The sequence below is a fragment of the Heterocephalus glaber genome, unplaced genomic scaffold, assembly GCF_053883595.1.
Source record: "Heterocephalus glaber isolate CG9 unplaced genomic scaffold, H.glaber_assembly_v1.0 deba00001004, whole genome shotgun sequence".
Taxonomy (NCBI): domain Eukaryota; kingdom Metazoa; phylum Chordata; class Mammalia; order Rodentia; family Bathyergidae; genus Heterocephalus; species Heterocephalus glaber.
The window spans coordinates 8,205,118-8,211,307 of NW_028258179.1; the positions used below are offsets into that span (position 1 = coordinate 8,205,118).

The window sequence follows — 6,190 nt, forward strand, 5'->3', positions numbered from 1 at the left end:
TGAAATAAATAGGACACATATGTGTAAATATTGAATAGTTTCTCTGGTGTGAGAAACTGAAAGTGTAAATAAGGACTAAAAGGTATAATAGATAATGTGAAATAGGAAGAAAAGGTCCAAAAGGGAAGGGGAAGTAGGAGGGATTTGGGAAAGGAAAGAAGGGAATGGAATTAATATGAGAAAATTAAAAAATGGAAACAAAGTCTTTGTAAATAGGGAGGGATGGAGGGGTTGAAGGGAGGGCAGGGGAAGGGGGAAAAATAAGAACCAAGAGAGACTATGTAAAGGTGCAAACTTCCAATGATGAATGTCATTATATTGTCTACCTAAAATGTACTAATAAAATTAATAAACCCAAGTAAACGAAGTGCAGAGGGGAGGGAGAAGGGAGGGGTGGGATGACGCTCAGGACTGGGAGCCCCCAAAGCCCTCCTGAATGATAACGGAGAGAAGGGGCTTCACAGGGGCTTCACTGACGGGGGAAGGAGCAGGAGGGCTGCAGCACATCAGGACCGCCGCAGCTCAGATATGGGCCTGGCCCGAGTGAACTCTAGGAGGAGACAGTGCCAGCGGCCGAGTTGAGGGTGCTGTTCCTAGCAAAACTGAACTTGTTCAGGGTCTCCTCCAGCAGGGAAGTGAGCCGACTCTGCTCAGCCTGGGGGGAGAAGCTCAATGAGACAGGAGCTGAGAGAACCGAGGGAGGGCGGCACCCAGGGCAGGGGAAGCTGGAAGCTCACCTCATTTATGAAGCCTAGCTGCAGCTGCACCAGCTCTGTTGCCAGCTCAGGGATGTTCTCACTTGGCATCAGGTCACAGTTCAGTGATGGTTCAGTTTGTCCTCCAGCTTCAGCAGACGTGTCAGGCGCTGTTCGACCCCTTCCTCTACCGACTCATGTTGCACTGCATCAGCACCACCTTGCAGGTTTCCACCTCAGCTGGCTCAGGTGCTGGCGTCTTGACAGAAGCAGGCACAACTGGTGATGTCACCTCTTCCTGCTGTGGCTGCAGGGGCCAAGGCAGGCCAAGGCTGTCAGGGTAGATCCCATTCCTGACATCTTCCAGGAATTTGTCCAATTCCCGAGCCGGTGACTGGAGTACAAAGTCTGAACTGGTTCTCTTCCTGGTCCAGCAGGGATTTCGGCCAGTACAGTGCTGGTATCCATGTTTTTGGTGATTTCCTCCAGAGCTTTCTCTGGGATCATGTGCCGGTGTCCCACAATACCCTGAGCAGCAAGGAGTTGGCCCGAGGGCACTTCAAACAGGGCTGAGTGGAACAGAAATTCTCTGCTGTAGGTCTTCGAGCAGGCGCAGGTTGGAGGACTTCTGAATGAACTCCCTCTGCAATGAATCTTCTAGAAGCTGGATGTCATTGCTGATGGCTTCCTGTGGCACATACGGGGACTCTCCATTGCCCTGAATCTCTAGCACTGCCATCTCCCGTGCACATATGCCAAAGGAGTAGATGTCCACTGCTGTTGTCACATTAGTGATTTCTCCATACTCTGGTGCAAAGCAGTGTAGATTCTTCTGCTCTTGCCTACAAGCCTTCACATGATTGTTGATAGTGTCAGGAGATGCAGAGATGATCTTGATGAGTCTGTTGTGCTGGATGAAGATGGTGTCACAGGTCAGATTCCCATGGACGATGGGCAGTGTCACAGGAGTGCAGGTAGCTTAGGGCAGAGAGGATCTGTGTGTACCAGCGCTTCCAAGCCTTTTCATTCATAGTCTTGTGGTTCTTTTTGGTCTTTTTCAGAAATTGCATAAGACTCCCAAATGACATGTACTCTGTGATAAAAATGCCCCTGGCCTTGTTCTCTTTAAGCTCAGCCCAATACTTGTGAAACTTAACGATGTTGAGATGTTCCAATCGAATCAGATTACCAAACACAGCACGGACCTTTTCCTCCTGCAACTTGAAGTTCTTGTGCTCAGAGAACTGCACCTCGTTTCATGCAACCTCTACACCCTCCTCCGTGTCCATGGCCAGGCCTGCTCTGTCAATACCTGGTGCATTCCGCTGATTCACCTCTTCTCGCCTCTTCTGCCAGCACCCATAGGATGCCTCTCCCAAGATCTCAGATTCATCTTCACTCTCTTCTCCTTCCTCTGGGGAAGCAGTTGAGGTGGTGGAGGTCACAGGAGGTGACACTGATGTCAGGCCAGGAGCTGAAGATGACGATTCTACCTTTGGATCTGAGCCACTGCTAAGTGCTGTCTGGGACCCCCCCTCTGACATGCTGGAAGGAACACTCAGGCCTCCTGACCCTGAGCTTCAGCTCCAGACTGGGCTCTGGGACCCCGGATCACAGGACTCCTTCACAGCTGCACTCCACAGCGCAAGCGAACTGTGGGCCCTGCCCTCGCCGGAAAGGTTTATTTTGGGGCACGCTTTAGACGTTTCAGTCCAGGTTCTGCTGGCCCCAAGGCACTGTGGGCAGTGCTGAAGAGAGCTGCTCACCCCATGGCAGCCTGGAAGCAGAGGGAGAAGTGAGGAGCCCAGAGGAAGATGAACCCTCCCAGACCACCCCAGCGCCACCTCTTCCCGTGAGGCTCTGCCTCCTAACAGCAAGCCCCTCTGAGCCCTGCAATCTGATCACATTTCCAAAGCCCCACGGCTGATGTGTGAGGCTTTGGGGACATCTAGGTAGAAGCCAGATTCAGAGACAGAAACGGGTTTGGGTAGCTTGAGTCTTAGGGCTGATACATAGCTGTTAGGGCAGAGCTGGGCTTCCCTGCTCTTTGACTTCACTCTTTCCTGTCTTTTGTTTTGTTGGTTTGCCTGAGTCACATGTCCACTTTCACTCCTTCCTAATTTAAGGGATTCTCTTTTGCTAAAGATCTTTAGGGTTTTATTCAAGTTGACCAGTAGGAAGATTTGACTGATTTTCTACATCTATTTCTACATCTGCATTCCTCCGCTCCACTACGCAAAGACATGCTTCCTGCAGTGTGTAAAGTCAGAGCCTCCTCAAATCTTTAAGCCTTTTTAGCGCCTTCCTGTGTCTTCACATAAACACAGGTGAATTTGGCTCATTGGCATAAATACCTGGAACTTAGTGTCACCGTGTTCTGGCGCGCCTATGTTTTAGCAAAAGGGCTTCTGAGTTCTTGCCTTTTTTGTTTGCTCATTAATTTTCTATGCGGCCAGGAGGAATCAGGAAAGCTTGTCTACTAGACCCCTGACTGGCTTCAGCCGGGCTATGATAGAGCACAGCGGATCCTCTGGCCTTGGCCTGGACACCTGTTCCGATGTCCAGTGCCTGAACTTTGCCTGGAAATGTGGGAAGGGTGAGCACCCACCTCCTGCACCAGATACACTGCGGTCCCTGTGCCTAACGCGCGACCCCAGTGTGGCGCCGACATTTTACACTAAGTATTCAGAGAAATGGGGTCGTACAACCTGGAAAAACACAGGGTTGTGCTGGTGGAAACAAAACGATAATGTTGGGATGGATAGAGAAGCAGACTTGTACACACGTGGAGTTATTCAATAAAGTGGGCTCAAGTCCACAAATAGGGCCACCGATCGCACATGGCCGTGTAGGACAGAAGCCTCTGACGGTTCTGAATTCTGAATTCGCCACAGTTTGCTTGCAGCCCCATGGCCTGCGCCTTTACTCACTTCTGCAGATGCAAACTGTACCCGCAAACTCATGCGGCTCCCCTGCCTGAACATCTGCTCAGCATCAGGATGCCCATGAGAAAGCACATGGGTGCACCAGTTCAAACCTAATCCTGGTTTGCAACACTGCTTTGAAGCAGTGGCCAGAGGGGTTTGTACACTGAGGCAAGTCCAGGCGTTTGATTGTGTGGGTAGAGGTGTTCGTGTGTACGTGTGTGCAAACACACATATACATCCCGGTGTTACTGCAGTTTGGAGGTGTTAAATACAAATTTGAACGTACTAACAGTTCAAAGTAGAGAATCATAAAATACATAGAAACAAAATTATAAAATCACTAACAATCCTTCCATCCCCCAAACAACCATATTAGTCTTTTTTATTTGTGATCTTTTCACAGGTAGCAGCCTAGTCAATATGCTTCATAACACTTGTTTTCATTGAATAATATGTCCTGGAATTAAAGTGGGAGAAAGAGTAGATAATTTGGTAACCAGTATTGAGATGGATGACTCTTCATTGAGAAAAAAGTACAGTTCGTTTTTTTTCTTTTAATAGCTCCTCATTCTCTCTCTAATTTTCCAGCTTCCTTTTCGTTTTGTTTTTGAGACAGGGTCTTGTTATACAGTTCAGGCTGGCCTTGAGCTCACAGTGATCCTCTTGCCTCAGCCTCCCAAGTACAAGGACCAGAGTCTTTATTAATAACATGTATAGCAATACATCCCAAATGTGTTAACTACATCTAAACGAAACTATAAAAGTAATAAAGTAAAATAAAGGAGAATTCTTCTCAATTTATAGTGTGGATGCCTTCCAAAGCCCCTGAGGAAAATGAAGAAATTTGGTTAGGTGAAAATGACAGAAGTTTACATAGTGAAATAAACCACACATGGAGTCAGAGAGAAAAGAGGGACTGGAAAAGTATATATGCAGTCAGCCAGAAGGGGTAATAATTTTAACATACAAAGAGTTATGTCAAACCAACAAGAAAAAGAAAACAGAAAAATAGACAAGGATATGCACAGAATATTTCCAGAACATAGGAAAAATACACAATCTCAATGATGATAAACAAGAAACAAAATAAAACACATTAAATTCTTGCTGTTTCATTATCTTTTTCAGTTGAGTAGACCCTTGACTTGTGAACTCAATTCGTTCCCGAGGGCTGGCTGTCACTCAGGTTGGTCAGTGAGGGCTCAGGCTCCTCTACAGCCCTCAAAGTCTCTCCGGCACTTGGGCAGATCTCAGCGTCCTTAGAGAGACCCTGGCCCAGGATTTCTCAGTGAACCCCACACCGGAGAGGATGCTGTCATGTTCCATCCAGAACTCTGTAAGGGTTAGATCTGTACTGAGACCATCTGGAAGCACAAGCAGCCGGCATTCGGGTCGTAACTCAAGACTTTGGTTGTAAGTTAAAACTAAAATTCTGGTCATCACCCAAGTTGCTGGGATGTCAGGCCGATTGTAACTCGAGGGTCAACTGTATGAGAGCCGCTAAGGCGGAAGTGACGTCCCCCCGGTCCCAAAGTCTCCTGTGTTGCATTAGTCAGAAGCCAGTTTTCGGAGCAGCGATGGACGGAAGCTGCAGCCTTGGGGGGCTGTTCAGAGCACTGTCCTTGCAAGTCAGCTTCCAGGCAGGACTCTGCTGCCTCTGATCCGCCGCTGGGAAATATGTTTCAGGTGCCAGGCGCTGCTCAGCTTTGGGGAGCCCACTCCCCTCAGCCACTGTCTCTGACCCATCGCTGTTGGGTTCAGGTATTGTCCGCAGTCTGGCAAAGGCCTGTGCACTCACCAGTCAGTGCCCTTGAAGTGAGAGAACTAAGGGCCCCGGAGAGCTGTCGCCATGGACTTTCTGTTCTCGGAGCAAATCCATCCACTGTAAGTGCGGCCAGGCCCGCAGCCATGCTCTCAGTCCATGCCTGAGGCTGGGTGATTTGTAATTCATGGAAATTTAGAAGCCCATGGTCAAGACAAGGGTGTCTGGTGTCTGGTGCTGGCCTTCTTGCTGTGTCACCACAAGGTGGAAGGCAGAGGGAGAGAGAGGAACTCTCCAACAAGCACTTTTATGAGGCAGCCAATCCCACTCCCAGGGTGGAGTCCTCTCGACTAATTCAATCGGTTCTGAACTCCCAGCCCCCCAGTGCTATTACCCTGGCATCACAGGGTTTGGGGAGGTCACACTGAGGCCACCTGAGCTCGCCACCCAAGGGTGAGGTGTTCAGTCACGAGGTGTCCCAGCTGTCCCTAGGCCTAGGGCCTCTGCGCACTTGTCTGGTGCCAAGAAAGCCCACGGTATTCTTCAGCTCCCCCCTCTTGATTTCCGGTGTGTGAGGCTGTGTGTTTGCAATGGAGCTTCTACACTTGATCTTAGCCGAAAGGCTGAGAAGCGATTACAGTGGAGCTTCTGATCTGTCCCTTGCACCTGAGCCACCTGGGACATAACATGCTGCAGCTCGTGGGTGACTCATTTCTGGTGGAGCTGAGCCCTGTATTTCTACAACCAGGGCCACAGGGACCAGCAGCCCAGTAACACTGAGCAAGGGCTTGCTGGAAATGCAGGAG

General features: G+C 49.3%; 1 pseudogene; it reads right to left on the reverse strand.

Annotated features, from left to right (window-relative positions):
• Window positions 1-550: 550 nt before the first annotated feature.
• Window positions 551-2,239, reverse strand: LOC101700101 (nuclear receptor-binding protein-like; annotated as a pseudogene).
• Window positions 2,240-6,190: the final 3,951 nt, after the last annotated feature.